General features: G+C 52.8%; 1 protein-coding gene across 1 annotated transcript in view; it reads left to right on the top strand.

Moving 5' to 3' along the window:
* Positions 1-16384: 16384 nt before the first annotated feature.
* Positions 16385-19217, top strand: part of KCNJ12 (potassium voltage-gated channel subfamily J member 12) — a 33749-nt gene continuing 30916 nt past the window's right edge. The window contains exon 1 of the mRNA XM_026858727.1: positions 16385-17326. The gene's annotated coding sequence lies outside the window, so the exon portion shown is untranslated. The remainder of the gene's footprint in view (positions 17327-19217) is intronic.

Here is a 19217-nt window from a genome sequence, read left to right as displayed (position 1 = left end):
TGCACATCCAGGCTGGGCACCCGGCTGGTGGCACTGCACAGACAACAGGGTCGTTTGTGTCTGCGGCATCTGAAAAGGCAGGCGAGAAAGCAGGAGACGCTTTGAAAGGGCAGGAGCATCCTCAGAGGAGCAAATGCTGGATTAATGAGGGAAACAACCTTTGGCTGCCTGGCAAGGAGGGACCATCCCTGGGAGCGTCAGGCAGTGGGTGGCCCACGGTGCCGAGCGGTGTCCTGAGGACCCACCGGGCTCCCTGCTGTCACCTCACCTGCAATTCGGGGAGCTGGACTCGATGAGAGGGGACATCCTGCCTTGCTCTCCTGGGAGGCTGCTGGGACCAGGCACTGCATTAACCCATCTCTTTTAATCAAGGTAATGGTCACTTGCGCCCGGGCCCAGGTGGTGTCACGGGGGAGGATTAATCACTGAGCCGTGGTCCTGGCACACACCAAAACCCGACTCCGCCAACAGACTCGGCTTGGATGGCCCCACTCATCTGCGCTTCCTAATGCAAACAGCATTTCATTTTTGGAGGAGATGCAGCAAGCAAAGGGAAGTCAAAGGGGCTGCCTGAGTGTTTCTGACCCCCATTCTTGGCCCCAAACCCCATGGGCAGGGCTCCAGCAAACACAAACCTCCGCTGTTCCATGGAGGGGCAGGTTCTGCTCCTGCGCCTACCCCGGCTGCTGGGGGCTGCAGTCACATCCAGTGAAGGTCTAAGAGCAAATAATATGTCTAAAGAGTTTTATTTGGGGGATCTTCTCCTGCATGCAAGGGGCTTGTATCCCCCAAAGTGCAGAGGGACCTAGCCTGGGCTGCATGATCCGGGAACCAGCATCAGCTACCCAGGGGAATGCAATTAGCTTAATTGCTGTGAGTATTTGTGGGAAGATGGTGTACTCTGCCCAGCTGAGCCTGACAGAGGAGAGACATCCTCCTCCTCAGCCTGCTGGGTTATCTATAGGAGGAAACAAGTGGGGTGAGTAGGATGTTGGTGGAGGAGGGCTGCCTGGTGTGGTGTTTAGTGGTGGGATCCCGAGTTGTGCCAGTGCTCAGCTCCTCTGGTACCTCCCCCATCTCTTACATGGGGGTCTCAGCACAGCATCGTTGGGGGAGGTGGTGTGGGACAGTCTGTCACAGCAGCAGGGCTGGGCTGGCTCCCAGGCATGTCGGCTCCATCTGCTCCTGCAGAAGAGCCCTCCTGTTCAGCCTCCGCAGCCAGCCAAAGGTAACTCGTAGCCCTTACTCAGAGCTGGCTCCATACAAAGCAGTGTGCTCTATAAAAAGCCATGCTCCATGGGAAGAACCCCCTCCTCTATCAGGATAGAGACACCTTATGTTGCACAAACCTCCCCTGTAGTTTGGGGTGGATGATCTTAGCAAGCAGATCTAGGAAGACAAGATTTGTGGGAAGGGGCTTGTCTGTGGGGGCAGATGGGCAAGGACCTGTTCCTTGCTGCCTGCACAGTGCAGGTTTAATTAGCAGCAGCCCTTGCCTGGTCCCTGAGCCCTGCTGTCTTGCTCTGAACGTGTCAGTCCCTGAAACTTTAATGCCTTTACACTGATGCTTTAATTATTAAGCACGGAGGTAATGGAGAAGCCGGGCTGGGAGAGGTGGCTGGGCTCAGCCACCAGGCACGGCTGCCATGCATGGGTGCAATCCAGCATCCTGGGCAGGCAGGAGGCTGCAGGGTGGTTCTGAGCATCCTGGGGCTGCTGTGTTGCTTAATGCAGCTCAGATATTGCTTTGGCCCTCAGCCTGCTTTTGTTCTATCCTTGGTACTTTGGGGAATTTCCCCCAGCATGTTCCTGCTCCGTAGGGACCACAGAGGGTCCTGGTATCTCTTACTCTGCTTGTGCTGTGTTTTTCTTGTTAAGTTTGCCAGAGGGAACTGATGTTCTCAAGGGGCTGATGGAGATGTCTGTGAACCCTTCGAATTAATGTCTGTGACTTGGTTGCCTGAGATTTGGGGGAGACCTATGAGCTGTTTCCAGGGTCCTTTCCCTAAGGTACAAATAACGTTGGATCGAGGCGGAGGGGAATGAGCTTGGTGTGTTTGGCACAAAGGGGGCTTGTCTGCAGCTGCTATCAGCCTGATGGTGCTGGGGAAGAGCCTCCTTCTAGCTACAAAACGGCACCGTGTTTGCCAAAAAATGCAAAACTCTTGTGCTAACAGGGTAATTAATTAATTACAGCTCATTAGAGGAATTACAATCCCATTAGTATCTTTGGATCATGGTTGAGGGGGGAAAGCTGATCCTTGGAGGATGCAAGCAAGGGCACCGTAGGCTGCTCAGCTCTGCTGTTTGCACTGGGGAAACTGGGGATGTTTTGGGGTTGATTTGTGGGGATGAGGTCACAGTCAGCCAGCCCCTCTTGGCAACCCCGAAATGATGGCCTCTTGCTGCTGGGGAAGTGTATGTGGAAATTGCTTCTGTCTTCCTAAAACAGAAGTGCCAGCACTGATGTTTCCCAGCCCATTCCTGGGAGTTTGTGCTGGGTGTCAAACTGTGCCCTGTCCCACCACGCTCTGCCTACATCCCTTTTTTGAGATGGCTCAGGAAACTCTGCCTTAGGTGGGGATGGACCAGGATAACAGGCTGAGCACGTGTGGGAGAGTATGTAGGGTCCTGGCGTCCCAGCTCTGCTCTCCTGCAAGCGAAGCCTCCCTCCTGCCCCACTTCTCCCCTCAGAATCCCATTAGCACTTCCTTTATTCTAGCTTTGTGTTGCTGTCACTCACTGGTCGCTCATTTCTTTGATCTCTTTAATTTATTATTTTTATTTCAAATAATTTTTTTTTAAAAAAAGAGGCTCCATTGGCAAGGCTAGGTGAGCATGGACCTTGCTGATTAAATATAGCAATGAGACATACTGATCAAAGCATGCCAGCCTCGGGGTGCAGCGCTTGTCCTCTGAGTGCTTGGGCTGTGTCCCTCCTCCTTCTTCCCACTGGGACATGGAGGAGTGCTAGGGCCTGCTACAAGTCCAGATAAATTGCTCCAGATCTTAAGCCCCAGCTGGAACAAACACCAAGTTTCCCCAATTTCCGTTCTCTGAGCCTGATGCTCAGGATCTGGGCGTTTCTGTAATGCAGCAACACACCTCATGAATAAAGATTAAGTTGATTAAAAAGGAAAACCCAGAGCAAGGCAGAATAAAAGTGATTTGCAGAGATTAGATGCTCTGGCACATCAGGAGTTCCCTAAAGGGCTGAGCTAACATGTTCAAGCATAAGAGCTTTAAGCCGTCTTCCCTGTTTTGTAACTAACGGCTTTGGGTCGGGATGAGTAACTCCTCCATTTGATAATTGTCCCCATGGGACACAGTGAGATTTCATGCACCGAAGGACCAGCCTGGTCCAGGAGGCCAACATCCCCCGTCGTAATGTGCTCCATGCTCCCCACGGGATGGGCTTTCTGCAGTTCCACAAATGGCTTTGCCAGCAAGATGCTCCCTTTGCAGTGACCAGACTTGGAGGAAATAGAGCAGGGAAGGGGTATGAGCCTTGTAACCCAGCAGGCACAGCCTCTTCCATCCTTTTCCATCCCAAAGCCAGCATAGTCCCTTGTTATCAGCTGCCCAAAGAACAGATTTTTATGAATTGAGCCTAAAGAGAGGAGGGGAAAAAAAAAAAAGTTTTCTTCTTATTCGCAAAAGCGAGACTGAAAGTGAAACGTCTCCACAGGACGTCTCAGCAGACAGCGTCGTGTTCAGGTCCCTGGTGCAGCCAAGGCGAACTGCCTGACTCCTCTTGACATGCATCAAGCCTTGTGGGCTGCCAGTGTTACAACCTGAGCTTTCCACCCACACACAAAAGCAAAGATACCTCCTCCCTGACCGCTGAGAAAGTGTGTGGGGGAAATCCCACACTCTTCTCTTTCCCTGGAGTATCTTCTCGGCATAGCCCCGAGGTCCAAAGCTCTGGCTGCCTGCTCATTGCACCCCGGGATGAGTGCTCCAGCAAACGCTGGGAAACGGCTCTGTGTGTTATTTAATGAAGTAGTGGGGAAAGGAATGTGCATACGTAATCTAGAAAATAGTTTGTCTGGGTTTTACAGGGGTAGATATAAGGGTAGAATCCAGCCCGCTCCATTTTAATGACGCAACCTCTGTCTTCATCAGAATTTATTATTTGCTTGCAGGTCTGTAGCAACATCTCTATTCTGGGTCAGGACCTCGTCTTGTTAAACCCTGTTTGAACGAGCAAGACCATTCCTGTACCTGAGAGATTATAAAGTAATTGATCTTTTAATTCTGGCCTGAAAATTCGATGCTTTCTACACTGTGTTTCCCCCCCACTCCATTTTCTTTCCTCTCTAGAGATGCTGTCACTGAGCTAAGGCTGGCTGTGCCCAGATGGGAAACCAGCCCCAGGACGATGTGTACCCATGCAGGATCTCTGTGTGCCCTGACATGTGGGGAAGCCCACCCTGAGGTGGACATGTCTGGAGTGGAGCATCCTTAGTGCTGCTGGAAGGAGGCAGCTGCAGAGCAGGATGCCAGCAGCAGCAGGGGGTAGAAAATTGAGGTAATTTTAAGATTTCCATGATGGATTTCCGAATTGGATTATGCAACATGGTTGCTGGTGATGGCAGGGTCTGGCATTGATGATTCAGGGTCCTCTTCCCTCCTGCCTGTCCCTGCGTGACCTGAGAGCTGTGACTCCTGCTGTAGCTTTTTTTTTTTTGTGTGTGTGAGCCTAATTCCGTCATGGGTAATTACACTCGTCTCTTCAAACTCCTTGGGGGACATCAATGCAATGCAATTTGCTAGTCCTCTCCCTGCCGAAGGAGTCTCGAGTTGCAGCGAGTGCTGCAGCCCGGAGGTGGCTGCATTGCAGGCGTGTGAGCCTCGGCGAGCGCCTCAGCCTGTGAGATGCTCGCAGGAGCTGGTGCTGGTGGGGCTGGTTCGCTGACTGGTTGCATATCAAAATAAACTGACTGTTTTTCTCTGAGTTTCCAGATGGTGATGGGAGAAGGGAGGTTTGGAGGGTGTATTTGGGCTGGATGTGCTGCCTGTGTAGGTTGGGACAGTTGTGCTTGGATGCTGGAGGATGCAGCTGTTGTTTTGGGAAGGTAGCAAAAGCTTTGAATTCAACCAGAAATGCAGCTGTTGGAGCAGCAACTCCCCTCTGCTCCGCTCGCTTCTCCCTGCAGTCACAACCATCCGTCCTGAGCAGTTGTATCCAGTGCTGTGTTTTGGCAGAAATTACTAGTCCATCAATCCAGGCAGTTATTTCTTTTCCCCTGCGGCTTCAGAAGGCAATAAGTCCGCAGCAATACAAATATTGAAATGCTGCATGTGGAGGATTAGTGACTTGGCAATTAAAACATTTGACCTACATCTCATTGAGTACCAGCAAGGTCAGATGGAGTTGTGCTTCTTCCCAAAACTTCTGCCCAAAAGGGGTTTTATTATTTTGATTACTTTGAACAGGCTGTTTGTTTTCTACTGAAGCTAAAGGGAAGGCTCAGGGTCTGGACCCATGGGGCTGTTTGAAGGCTGGACCCATCAGCAGTGATTTTGAGGGTGCTGGGAATGGTTTCTGGAGGCAGGTAGGTGATCTTCTCTACAGCACAAACACCCCTGAATATTTACAGGACTCTTCTCATAAACACGGCAGAGAACAAGCATCTCCTTTTGTTCCTGAGATTGTATGTGCCAAGAAACAAGTCCAAACAAACAAGCGGGTTTTTCTTCCAGCAAACATCACAGATCTTTCTTTTCTTTTTTTTTTTTTTTTTTTTTTTTTTTTTTTTTTTTTTTTTTTTTTTTTTTCTTGTTCACTCTGTTCTGCAAACAATGTTCTTTTCAAACCCGGGCAGAAAAATCTCTCTGTCTTCAGAGCATGATGTGATGGCAAAAACCAGTGATGTCCACTTGGCAATGAGATTAAACGGAAGTCCTTTATAAAGGTCCTCTCATCCCAAATCAAGGGAAGAGGGGAACAAAAACAATCCTCCTAACACTGCTTGATTTGGATGGCTGGGCGCACAGCTGGAGTTACAGGGATTAGTCAGAGGGTTCATGGACACCCCCAGCCTGAGATCTGCCACAAACCCTCCTTGGGATTGAATGGCAGTGAGTGGCTAATGGGGCTGGGAAATAACTGAATTTGGTCTCTTGGACCACAGGATGTTGGTTTTTCCCAAAAGAACTGCTTGTATAGCTTGCAGCCTCTCCTTGGCCTGGAGAAGGGGTTTGGCTGGAGTTTGTGCTATAGCTGAGGTTCCCTGCTGTGACTGGGTCCAGCAGCTCTGCTTGTGGCTCCTGTCATCAGAAAAGTGTCTCCTCTGAGTTTACCTGCTCTGGGCAGGTCTGCTGAGATGCTAACTGCAGCATCTTAATGGGAAGCATCATCTCAGGGGGTTTGGAGTCTCTGCCTCCTGGAGCTGAGCAAGGGAAGCTGTTGGTAACTGTTAAATAATCAGGGAGGTGGCTGCAGCCTTTTGTGGGTTGTGATCCTGGGGAAGGTCTCTGCAAAATCCATGTGGCTGGTCTGGGGGTTGCTGCTGGCTCCAACACCCTGAAATCCCAGTGCTCCTTCCCCTACCTGGTAAGCGGGCAGGTGTTCAAGGGTGCTGTCTTGGAGGAGGAGAAGCCCAGGCCATTGTTGCTCCCCACCAAGGCTTGAACTGAAGCCCAAGAACCCAGCATGAGTCTGACCCAAGTGGAGATCCTCACCTCCTGATAAAAACCTGACCCTGACGTCTTACCTGGCCAATCCAGGAGCAGTTGCCAAGAGACTCACAGGTTTACCAAACAGCAATGATATTGGATTTTGGCAGAGGGAGAGTTTAGAAATCGAAACCAATGGGCTTGCAGAGATCCCCAGACTCTGTGATCCTGGATGGAACTCAAGTCACTCACCCATCTTATCCATGTAGAGGGGATCCCCCATCCCTTCTGCTGCTTTCTAGAGGGATGATGCTCCACAAAAGGTGTGAGGTTTGGGGTGAGAAATTACCAGTTGCTGCTGAGGACTCACCTTAGCGAAGGTCATCACTGCTCTGTTTGCAATTATGATGCCTGCTCACGTCCCGCTGGGCTTTCCTTACCCCTCCAGGTTCGCTCCAGGTGGGTTTTGATAGCGTGTTTTTATCGAGTCACGCTGGCCTTGGAGTCCAACAACAAGCATCTCTTGCAGAGCCATAAATGTCTTCAGTGCTACCAGCTTGTGAGCCAGCAGGGAGTGGGGAATTGCTGAGTTTGGGTAAATTTGCCATTAGAGAGAAAACAGTTCTTCAGGTTCCTCCTTGCATAATGCATGCCTTATAAGAAAAAAAAAAAAAAACAAAAGAAACAAACAAGAAAACCTTCTCAACAGCATACACACCAGCATGGCTCAAAAGAAAAAGTGCATTTTTTTATTCAACACATTTTCCTGTACCTGCTCTCTGATTTTCTTCACAAAATGAACTTCTGGCTAAACCTATTCAATCTCACAAAGCATTTCAATTTTGACAGGAGTGCATATTCTGGAGGAATGTGGTTCCATCAGAGTTTCTTCAGCCAACTCTAATCTCAAATGCCTTGCTGTGACTAAACCTCATTTCTATGTTAAGTACCTTAGCTTGCCTGTAAGGGCCAGGTAAAAACTCAATCAGTCAAGTAGCCTCCCTGCAGCTGTCTTGTTAAACACTGGGGGCTTAAAAATTTTCATATTTTCTTTAATGGAGCAGAGGTGGAAGATCACCTGGGGAGAGGCACTTTGATCCTTGATATACCAACCTGAAAATTGACAGTGGAAAGCTCCCTTACATCAAAGGAGATGAGGGGGCTTGGGGGTCCTGGTTCCTTGGGGCTGGGCTCTGGGAAGCCCTTTGCTGCTTTGTGTTTATTATCCAGCCTCCACAATGGAGGGAAAGGGGGGAAAAAAGTCAAGAAACTCTAAAGATTCGTCTTTGGGAAGTGCAAAGTACCTGGTGTGGCATGCTGGGGCTGCTGGCTGCAGTCCTTAGGGAAGAACATACATTACTTTTCTCCTCTCATGTGTGTCTATACCCCTGGTGACAGCCAAATTACCAGCCCAGCAGGGCTGAGTTTAAAGCACAGACTGCTGAAGCAGAGGGAGGACTTTCCTCTTCTCCCAGCGACCTGGCTCACATTTCCTCTGAGCGCTGCACCTCTACGTGATGCTCTTGCTTCGTGTCCCCACGTGAGGTGCATGTGCCACCTGTGCACGGCAGGAGGGTGAGGTCCCCCCTGAGAAGGAGGATTGTAGGAAGAGCCGCAACAGCTCCGGGTGGGAATTACCCTTCCCTGCTCCTTGCAAGTCATCGCACTGGAGCATCCAGGAGCAGCAGTCGTGCAAAACCCACATTCCAAATGGGATGGCCTGATTCACCCCAGAGGGATGAATACCCCAGGAAAAGGGCAAGAGCCTTTCCCCACGGCTCCCTACCCTCGGCTTTGCTCCGGGGTGTGCCGGCAGCTGTGTGTGCTCAGCACCGGTGCTGCAGAGCCTGGCGCTGATCCCAAACTCACGCGACGTTTTGGAAAATACGTGTGATTGCACAAAATGGGGGAGGGAAACAGCCAAGAAGATCACGGTGCTTCACCTCGGCTTTTGGAAATGTGAAGTTTTTGTTTCAAGAGGAATCAGAATACCCTCTCCTCTGGAGATTAATTTTTTTTTTTTTTTTTTTTTTTTTTTTTTTCTTTGCCTTTTCTGGTCTGGAAAATGCCTTTTAACTAATCTAGAAGAGACCTGTGATTTTACAAATGGATGCAATAGCCTGGTGAGAAGCTGGTTCATTTTGGATTGAGCAAACTGCTTGGAGCCTCATGGAAAAAACTTTTGTGATTTTTGCCTTTCACTTTAAAATAATTTGTTTCCATCTGAATGTACAGTTTTCTTTTGCTCAACAAGCCAAAGAATAGCTCAACCTTTCATCTGTCTGGCTCTGGGCACTACTGAACTCCTGTTTTCCAAGCCCCCACCCTCAGAATACCCGTCACAAGCAGCTGATCCCTGTTATCTTCCTAAAATACAGCGTTCTATTTCAGACTGTGCTCTTGCTGTCCTGGCTTCCCTGACACAGCCCAGATGTGCAGTGTGGGTCTTGCCTGTGGCTTTTTGAGCAGAGGATGAAAACTGGGATTTTTGTGCTGGTTTTGACTGTTTCTTCAACTCTGCATAGTGTGAGCACTTACCTCTGGAGCCTGCAGCTGTCCAGTGTCACTTAATGCTGCATGCTTGGGGACGGAACTTGAGCAGTTGATTAAGGTTTTATATTTATTGCCATACCACGGGTCTGAGGGCTGTGGCTGCCTCAGGCAGCTGCCAGATGGACCCGTTTGCCCTTTCTCAAACCCTGGGAGCTGCCCGTGAGTGGGCACCGATGGGGGAAAGAGGCCTTGCCCATAACAGGAGAGCACAAATATTTGATGATGTGTTCCTCTTGGCCAGCTGCAACAACAGAGATCCAAATTCTCTGTCTGAATCTACTTTCTGCCCGGGACTGATGGTGGTATGGCCAACGCAGCCTAGGGCAGCAGTGCCAGGAGAAGCTGCTGGTGCTGTTTCTGCAAGGATGAGTTTAACCTTGCTTCTTGTCCAGGACGCCCTGGTGAGCCTGGGTGGCGCAAGTAACGCTCAAGCTGCTTTATTTAGCAGCAAGGGCTGGTGTGAAATGCCTCTTGTGAAAGACGGAACAGGTTGTTGGTGGCTGCGGTGTTTAAGTGACCTGTCAAAGAGGAGCAGGGAGGCTGGGACAGGCAGAGAAGTAGATTGTGTCCTGTCTACTCCCTTGGCTGCTTGCTACCTGTGCCTCTGAGCATCATCCTGCTGATGTCTGAACCCCCTGTGCTTGTGTGTCACCTGCCGTGATCTAGTGTGGCAGAAAGGCAATGTCCCATGGATGAGCAAGTCCCCCAAGGCTGGTGCTGGCAGGTAAAGGCAATAGTGAAGCCCAAGCCCACTTATTTGGGTTTTTTTGGGGTTTTTTTTGGGTTTTTTTTAATTAAAAAACCTTGTGCAGCCATGTGGGTAAATCCCCTGGAGATGTGAGCCTGAAGGGAGGACATCAGGGGAGGCATTAGCATCTGCTAGTGCAGTCCCTGCTTCAGTTTTCACCTCTGACAGTTTAAGTGCTGTAGTTGCTCACAGGTTATCCTCTGTAGCCTCCTACTCCTAATGTCCCAGCCCAGCTGCTTTTACCCTGGCTGTATCCATCCATGGGTTCTCTCTAGCCTCCTGGCTCCAGGAGGCTGCTCGGGGCAAAGAGGAAGGATTTCTGTTGTGTGTCTGGCCATGCTGAGAAATCTGGGAGCTGACCTGCAAGAAAGGAGATTGGGATCTGAACCTTCCCAAGAGGTGAGGGCTGAGCACTGGCAGAGGTCTCCTGGCTCGGTGTGATGTCTCCATCACAGAAGATACAAAAGGTCCAGCCAGCCAGCCAAGACTGGGAGGAATGGCCTTGCTATGGAGGGATGCTGGGCTCTCCATGCTCTCTCCAGCTGCATATCTGGCTACTAAGCCTTGGAGGATGAATAGCTTTGGGGGCAGAAGTAGCTTGTCATTTTGACTCCTTCTGTCCTTTTTTTACCATTGGGGATGGGTGGCTCTTCTCTATAGACCGGTGTTCCTCCTGGAGCCTCTTCTGGCAAAGCTGTGGAGATGGGTCACCAAGGGGTTCCTACAACCATATAACAGGTCCATGCTGGGGAAAGTCCCTTCTTGTGCCTCTGTCCAGGAGGACATTACTGTATGACAAGGCTGAACTGGATCTGACCCCAGGACAGAGGTGCTTACATAAGATATTTACTGTGTGCCCCAAGACCGTCTTGGGAAGAAGCCAACGTGCTGATTAGGTGACATCTGCTCAGGACGGGGTGGATTTTGCCTCAGAGCATCTGCTGCCTAGTCTGGTGGTCTCAGAGGCACTGCCCTGAGGTCATTTATGTAAGAAGCCAGTTGGGCTCTTCAGCTGCAGTGAGCCCTTTGGGAAAGCCTCTGGGTTATATGAGGTGCCTGTCTGACACCTGGGACGTCCACCCTGCCCGGGCTCTGTTATGCGCAGCCATCGGCTGGTTGCTGCTGCTCTTTCCTCCTCCTTGTCCTAAAATAATCTGCTCTGGGGGTAAGAGAAAGGGAAGCTGAGCACTGGTGGTGGAGTGAGGAGAGCAGAAAGGGGTTTGATGGTTTCTCCTGGGTGCTATGAGCACCATGGGCAGCCCAAGGGACCTGTCTTTGGCCATTCCTTTTGGAGCATCCCACAGTAAAAAGGCAAAGCTGTGTTCACCCCAGCTGGCCTGGGGCATGGAGGTAGCACTGGGTTTACACACAAGGGCTAGGAAATCCCATCTGCTGCCCCAGATCCTCCCCCCAAACACTGCAGGTCATGACAGCAGCAGATAAGCTTCTTGCCTCCTGCTTTGTCCTATATTTTTCCAGGCAGGATCCCAGTGTGACATAGTCTCTGGCCTGATCTTGACGTGGTGGCATGCTGAGGGCACATGGTTTTCCCAGACTGACTCTTTTTCTGCTCTTCAGCCACAGATAAGGACCAGACTCCCACCTCTGGCCACGGTGCGATGCCTGGCCTAGGTCTCCTACAGTTTGTTCCACAAACATGGCCTGGGCCTTCCTGCAGTGGGACAGGCTCAGCACCTTTGAATTCCTAAAACGAGTATCATGACCATGTGAAAAATGTACCCGCCATCAGCTGGGGCAGTGCAGGGTCGTGTTTTATGGAGGGTATGGTTGCTTGGGCCAGCACTGCTCATGATGGAGCAAGGATCAGCCTTCCCAAAGCGAGCAGTGTGCATGTGAAGGAGGAAAGAAGCAGAGGAAGAGTCAGAGGAGGATACTGGGGAGCAAAATCCCCTCGGGACCCTGCTGAAACAAGCTCTAATGGGTGGAATTAAGCTGAATAGAAAGGGAAAATTTCCTGAGATGTGTCGGAGTCTCCCAAGGGACACAGTGCAATCCCAGCAGCACAGTCCCCACGACAAACACAGGGATGCAGAGGGTGGGAGCAAACCTCAGCGTGGGAGCTGTGTTCCCACCATGGGGCAGCTCTTGAGTTTGCAGCGAGCCTGAACCCGTGGCATGGCACGGGGCCGGCCTGCTCAGGGACGCCAGTGCTGGGATGCGACGGCTGATACTGCCAGTGCCCACGTCATGGCTGGGGCTGGAATCCAGCTGGAAGCTGGATGGAGAAATCCTGTATTAGCAAAATCTGCAGAGTTTCACTGGCTACAAGTGGCATCTCATTTTGTCGGCTGGCAGAAATACAAATGTCTTCTCCTCCACAGTGTCTAGCATAGGGGAAAAAATGGCTCACCTGCTTCAGGGCTTTTCATGGGACAGATTGTTGCTCTTGGCTGATGGTTCCTCCGGCCTAATCCTGCCTTTGCTTTTCTTTCCTGGCTGACTGGATGCGAAGGTGCTGAGCCCAAGGAGCTGGACCTGCTGGGCACCATGCCACTCGCACCCAGCCTGTGGAGAGCTGCTCTGCACCCCTGCACAGTGGTGGCTGATTCTTGTCCCCATCAGCACTTTCTGGTCCCCAGAACCTTGCGCATAAAGGTCTCATAAAACCACCGCAAGCTCTGACCTCGGCCGCCGTGCTCCTCCTGCCGGCAGACTGGCTCCTTCCCTGCCCTCCCTCTCTCCTGGCTGCGCTGAAGCACAGCCAGAAACCAGAGGTGAACAGGGATGTGCGCTCTCCTTTTTCTGGAGAAATCCATGGCAGTGCCACAGCTCGTTGCTCCTCGTGTCCCGAGTTCAGCTTCCCTGAGCTATTTCAGTCATGCTCCCTGCTAATCGGCTGCTGGCATAACCCTTGCAATGCTCTGAGCATGAAGATCAGGTCTGAGCATCCTTCTCTCCATCATTCAACTGCTCCTTGATGTCCTCGGCTGCTTTCCCAGGCTGACATCCCCCCTAGCAACCTCCCATCCCTATCAGACAAGCATCTTTTCTTCTGCATCAGGCCAACACTCGTGTTTTCTCCCTTGCTGGGTGACCAGGCAGCCTCTATGAGCACTCCAGGGGTGAAAGCAATGACCACAAACCCACGCCGTCCTCCCATCCGTCCGCCGCATCCCCTGGCCCATTGTCTTCCCAAAACCCACCAGGACTTGGCCTTCCATGCCGCCGTGCTGGCCAACAGTGCGGCCTGGCAGAGCCGGCATCCCGCGCTGACGGCGATGCCAGCGCGCGGAGCAGATGGCGGCAGCCGTCCGGTCCCTTCCCCGTGCCCGGTTTTTCGGCTGGGAGCGCGGTGGCCTCGGTGTATGGGCAGGCAGTGAGATGGGAGCCAGCTCGGCCGGAGAGTCAGGGGCAAGGCGTGTTAATGGCAAAGATAAGGGCTATTTTTAACTTTGATAGATGAGAGCTTATTTCCTGACTCGGCTTGTGCAGCGCAGCGGCAAGCGTGTCTCCTGCTGCCCGCACCCAGCGGATGGGGGGGACACAGCTGCTTTGGGTCATCAGATGGCAACCCTGAGCCTGAAAATGACCCTTCTAGGAGCAGAGGTGGGAAGGGAGCGGGGTGCTGGGAGATTGGAACTGACACCCCACCAGGATAATCCTGCAGCCTGGTAGCAGGCTGACGTGGCTTGAGTTTGGGGTGTTTCAGCTGAGCTCTGGGATGGATGCTGGGGTCCATCAGCCTTGGGTCTTTCTCAGCTTGTACTTCGGAGTCCCAGTTGTCATACTGTGACCTACCGTGGGGCTTCAAGCCTATTTCCTGCACCAGCCCATCTCCCTCCTGCTGCAACCCCCCCTTGGAACAAATGTGGGAGATTCCCATGGGAGCAAACCCCTGTCTTGGCATGGGGGATTTGCAAACAACTTTGCACCTTTTGGGATTCCACAAAACCAGGTTGTTCAAAATCCCACCCTCTCCAGCTGTTGGGCTTTTGGAGAGGTTGGAGGATGGCAGGCTGTGTCCCCAGGGCCAGGCTGTCATCGTGGGATGGGGAGCGTGCTTGGGTGGTAGCCCCCAGTCTGAGCGGCCCTGTGCCATCGGGAGGACGGGTGACTTAGCACGTTTCCCCAGCCCCGCTCCCCCTGCGCCTCCCCCCTCGGCCTCTTCCTCCAGGAGTCCTGACATTAATGCAGTGCAAGTGTGGGATTTATGGGCGGCAGCCCTCCAATTGGGCCATCCGTCTTGATTAAATTAGCCCTAATGGCTCTGTGCTGACTTGCTCGCGGCCCGTGCGGCTGCGCTGCAGGCGTCGGGAAGGGGCCCGCCGGGTGCCCCCTTGCTTCGCCCTCTCACCCTCCTTTCCTCGCTTCGACGGCTCTGAAGTGAACGGTCGAAGCTGGCCCGGCTGCAGGGTGAGGCCGTATCCTGCACTGAACTGTTCCCTGGCTGAGCCCAGTGGGGCCACGGGACTGCCTGGGGCTGCAGTCCTGCACCCTGAGATGGGCACACTGGGGGTGATGGGCTTCCCCACGGCTCTGCCCAGCCCAGGAGCAGCAGTACTCAGAGCTGATGGCAAAAATATAGGGAGCCTCTCTCCTCCCTCGGGGGGTTGGGTAAATCCTGCAGCTTGCTAGGATGGAAATCCCAGGTTATTTCTTTGCATTTCCTATAGCAAACTGGGGAGGGAGGGGTAAACCACCAGGATGGAACACCAGCCTCATCAGTTCTGGCTGCCCAGATCCCTTCTGCCATCCCAGCCGGCCCCAAGGGCTGCAGCCCCCCCCGAATCCCAATGTATTCCCCCTGTGTACAAGCCTCAGACATCTCCCACTCACTGCTTTGCTGGACAAACACTCTGCTCACACAGCTCAATATTGCCACTGGCAGAGCATCGTGCCAGGCAGCGGCAGGTGAGAGGGGGCTGGGGCTGGAGAGCACAAAGCTGGTCCCCCAGCCCTGGGCGGTGCCTCCCTGCCCAGCCCTGGCCCATGGCCAGCCACTCGCCTCAGTCCTGGAGCCAATTTCCGGGCTGCCCAGCACGTTAATTATATTTATTGCTGAAGGGAGTGGAGGGAGCTGGTTGCAGGGAGCCTGGGGCCGGCACCACTGGCTGGGCGCTGGGGGTGGGGGATGCAGAGAGCTTTCCCTGAGCAATAAGCCCAGTGGGGTGGCAGGAGAGGAGCCTGCAGAGAGGAGCAAGCCACCATGTGGGGGGATACCTGACATGTTGAAGGGAGCAGTGTTTTGGGGTCAGGACACTGATGGTTGCCTCTTGGTTCCCTAGGTGGTCATGCTTATGGCCACCACGCCCCGTGTGAGGGCTGGTGTCCCCTCCGATCTGCAAAACCTGAATCCCTGCTGTTAGCTGAGTATCCATGGGGATTTAGTTGTACTGCTGCCAGAACAAGACCCTGCAGCGCTTTTCATTTGAGCATTTCAAAATGTTGGTTAGAATTCAGAATTTATGGGGTTGGTGCAATGGGTGGGGTGAGATGAGGCAAGCTGGCATAGAGAGGGCTGCAAACATCACCCTGAGATGCTCAGGTATTCAGGGGTGTTTGGGAGTGGTGAGGGGAAGCACAATACTCCATCACTGTGCTGAGGAGAGGATGGGAGCTGGGGATGAGGAAAGTCGCTGCTCTGGGATGCTCCTGAAGGGAAGAGGAGAGGGAGGGACCACTGGTCCCAAAGCTGTGGTGGGTGATGAAGAGTGAAGAGAAGGCTGAGAAGGGGTGGGAGGCAATGCAAAAGGGAGATGGGGTGAGTGGGGACGTAACCTCTCCATGTGCTGGGGGCTTTATAGTTTCTATGTGACCTGCTGGCTGTGTGACAGCCAAGCTGAGCGGCGTCGAGCATCACTGTTGAGGCTGGAGGTCTCCTGGCTGTGATTATTTTTTTTTGAACGAAGCCCGCGAATCCCCCAAAAAAGGAGCAGGCAGCAGCCTTGGGATCTTGCGGGCGAGTGAGTGTGGAGGAAGTCTAGCAAAAATTACAGATGGTGGCTGGTTTGCATCTCCCGCTGGCTGGAAGCCAGTTGGGGTTGTGAGCCCGCTGCAGCATCCCTCTGCCGCCCGCTCTCCTCCGCGGGGGGGAAAAGGCTGCCCAAGCAGGGTTTCACTTCGACTCTCCCCAAAAAGGCCTTGTTGTTATAAGGACAGGGTGACCTGGAGACACCTGAAGCCTCCCAAATGGCTTAAAATAACGCTCATCTCCAAGAAATAAACTTGGACTCCAATCAATCTTAAAAAAAAAAAAAAAGAAAATCCCCGCCTGCAATAAAAAGAAGTGGCTTCAATTCTCAACCCTCCCTCTGCCCCCAGCTCCTCTCCACACACGCAGACCCTGCCCCTTAAACCAGCCAAAAGCAGAGTGAAGCCTCCGGGGACGCGGTACCCGCCATCGATTTTTCATGGAAGGCGCCCAGAAAGGACGGTGATGGACTGCGGGGCCGCAACCCCCCGACCGCAGCAGCCGGCTAGGGGGAGCTGAGATGGATCCAAGGGTTGTTGCTTCGTCGCGGCTGTGGCTGTCGGAGCCGGGGCCGGGCTAGAAAAAACAAGCGGAAGCCATCAAGGTGGAGGAGAGGAAGCGAGGAAGAAGAAGGGCCGAAGGACTCGGGCGAAGCAGCCATTAGGAAAGTGCTGATGCAGAGGTTCACTTGTGTCTACGGGCAGAGTTGGAGTAGTTGCTGTTCACGGACAAAGGCGGTAGGAGGGAGTGGAGCTTTGTAGAAGCCGGAGCCTGTCTCACTGGGTGTCTGTGTTTCATTCCCTGTCAAAAGGCTGGGAGCTGGGGGAAAAAAGCAGGGAAGCGGTGAGCTGCAGCGCTCGCTCAGGATCAGATAGCAAGAAAACCAATAGCAGGGAGAAAAAAAAAAAAAAAGAAAACCAACCCACATCAACCAACCAACCCACCCACCCTCCACGCTGAGGCTGAAACAGGCAGGTCCCTGCCAACTCCACAGCACGCAGCAAGCAGGGAAGAAGTCCACCCTCCCCGGGCAGGAGCGGAGTTGAGCCCGAAGGATATTTGATGACACTTTGGCAACGATGGGTCCCCCAGCATCTTCCAGAGCCCATTTGAGGGTGAAGGCTCTGAAAGCGCAGAGGGAGTTTGAAGCTAAATTCACCTGAGTCTGGATCTCTTGGTCGCTGGGATTTATCTTTTTTTTTTTTTTTCTCCAGGGGTTGGCAGGGGGAAACCGAACCAAGAAAAGAACGTGGGTTTTGTTTTTTTAATCGCCCTCTTTTTTTTATTATTTTTTTTTTCTTTTGGAAGAAGATTTTTTTTCCTGTGGTTGGAATGGAGGGGTTGGGTCTGTGCCTAAGAAGCAGCAGCCGAACGTCGGTCCTGGGAGAAACCCGAGTGGATCTGGGGTCCCCTGCCAGCTAACTCTCCAGGACCCGCAGCCCCACGGCCGGGGGGGCTGGATGCAGTGAGAGGTAAGTGACGGCTCCGGCGGCTGCCTGCCAGAGAGCCGGCGCGCTGGCTCCTCCGCTCCTCCAGCTCCGTCTTAAATCCCAAGTCAGAGGCAAAAACAGCAGTCTCATAGTGAGTCAATCACTTCCACCCCTTGCAGCCCTAATGGAGAAATAAGACGGGGAAGTTTCACAGAGGCAGCTGCGGGGGTGAAGTACCCCCCCTCACCCCCGTGCCCGTAATGCCAGGTTTTGGGGGGGCGGATTTTGCAAAGCTGACCGCCGTCACCATGCCAGTGCCATGGGCCCCCTCCCTCCGTGGCCAGCGGTGAGGGTTTGCTGCTGCCTTTCGGGGAGCGCCGGTGCCTCGCTGGGCTCCTGCTCGCCTCCGCTCGCTCCCGCTCGCTTCTGCTCGCTTCCCCCGGCCAGCTCCCTTTCTCGGCCAAAACTTTTGCACACTGGCTGGTTTTGGAAATGCCCACGCTGGGTTATGCCCCTGTGCTTGTGCACACATGTGTACGCACGCGCGTGTGCCATGCACACTCGTGTGACCCTCTTATTCCCGGCTGCCTGAACCTGCCTGGACCCATGTGGGGGGCAAGCCTGGGGTGAGCCCAGGAGCTGCGAGGTGGCGGCAAACTGCAAAGCGCAGGGAAAAAAGCAAAGCAAGCCGACAACGACAGCAGCAGCATAATTGCATCACTGTAATAGTATCGGCGCTGAGCGCAAGCCAGGCTAGTAAAATTGTCCAGAAAATGAGCTGTACTAAAGTGCCTCCAGTTAGCAGCACCTGCATGCCTTCTCTGGGTGCTTGAGGCTATTTGTATTTTTAGAAGCCTCTCTTAATTATAGAGCAAAGAGTGTTAGAGGGAAAATGGTGTGTATTTAGCAGCATTCGTTCCCGGACAGTTTTGCAGCGAATATGAGCACAAAATCACCAAATAGGGGCTTTTCTCCCCCCTGAACTTGTGATTTTGAACCACCTGTTTTGCAGTGGTGTCGGCAAACGAGGGCTGGATTTTTTCTTTCCTGTTCTTAGAAAGTGTGGCGATGACTTTGCTTACATGCGAAAGGGATGGGAAGCGATCCTGTTGCTTTCCCACGGGCCCTCTCTGCACCCCAAATTGACCCCAATTGCATAAGGGCTGTGAGACCTCCCTGCTACCAGCCCAGGGGTAACACCGGTGGGGACAGGGGACTCGTGTGCCAGTGCCAGGTCTCCCGCAGGCACCAAAGAGCTCAGGATGTTTTACATCTCCCTGCGAAAAAAAAAAACCCAAACCAACAAACCCTGCAACAACTCATTTTGCTTCTATAAAGTTCTTTCCCTTCGTCCCCTTCTCCGCCAAACTTTCCGGGGCCTTTTGTTCTGAACAGCAGGTGAAATTCCCTTTGTGTGAGCACAAAGCAATGAAACCACCAGAAAATAATGAAAACAAGACTAAAAAAAAAAAAAAAAATTAAAAAATTCTTGCCTGCTCCTTTCAGGCCTGGAATAACAGCGAGCATTCCCATCCGTGCTGGATAGGCTTAATAAAACACCGGCTTTGCTGGGGAAGGCACCTTAAAGGCCACTTTATCTCTTGCTTCTGATCTATGACACACTTTGAAATCCTGTATCGCCTCTACTGTTCTTTACCCGAAAGAGCTGCTTTACCTATGAAGTGAAGGTGGATTTTTATTGAGCCCTGAAATGACCCCAAGGGACATGGCGAGTCCCCCGGGACCAGCTGGGGAGGGATGGCCGTGATCCCCCCGGCCACGCAGCACAGTGCTGTGGTGCTCCGTGATGCTCCAGGCACGGCCATGGCTCACCGCGGGTCCCCCCCTCTCCCCACTGCCTGGGGCCACAGGGGTAGCTTTGCCGGTAGCGCCATGAGAACCGTTTCCCGCTGCAGATAAACTTCGGTGGAGC

Source organism: Athene cunicularia, assembly GCF_003259725.1.
Source record: "Athene cunicularia isolate RWA chromosome 14 unlocalized genomic scaffold, athCun1 chr14_part1, whole genome shotgun sequence".
Lineage (NCBI taxonomy): Eukaryota > Metazoa > Chordata > Aves > Strigiformes > Strigidae > Athene > Athene cunicularia.
This window is presented reverse-complemented; position numbering and strand designations above follow the sequence as displayed.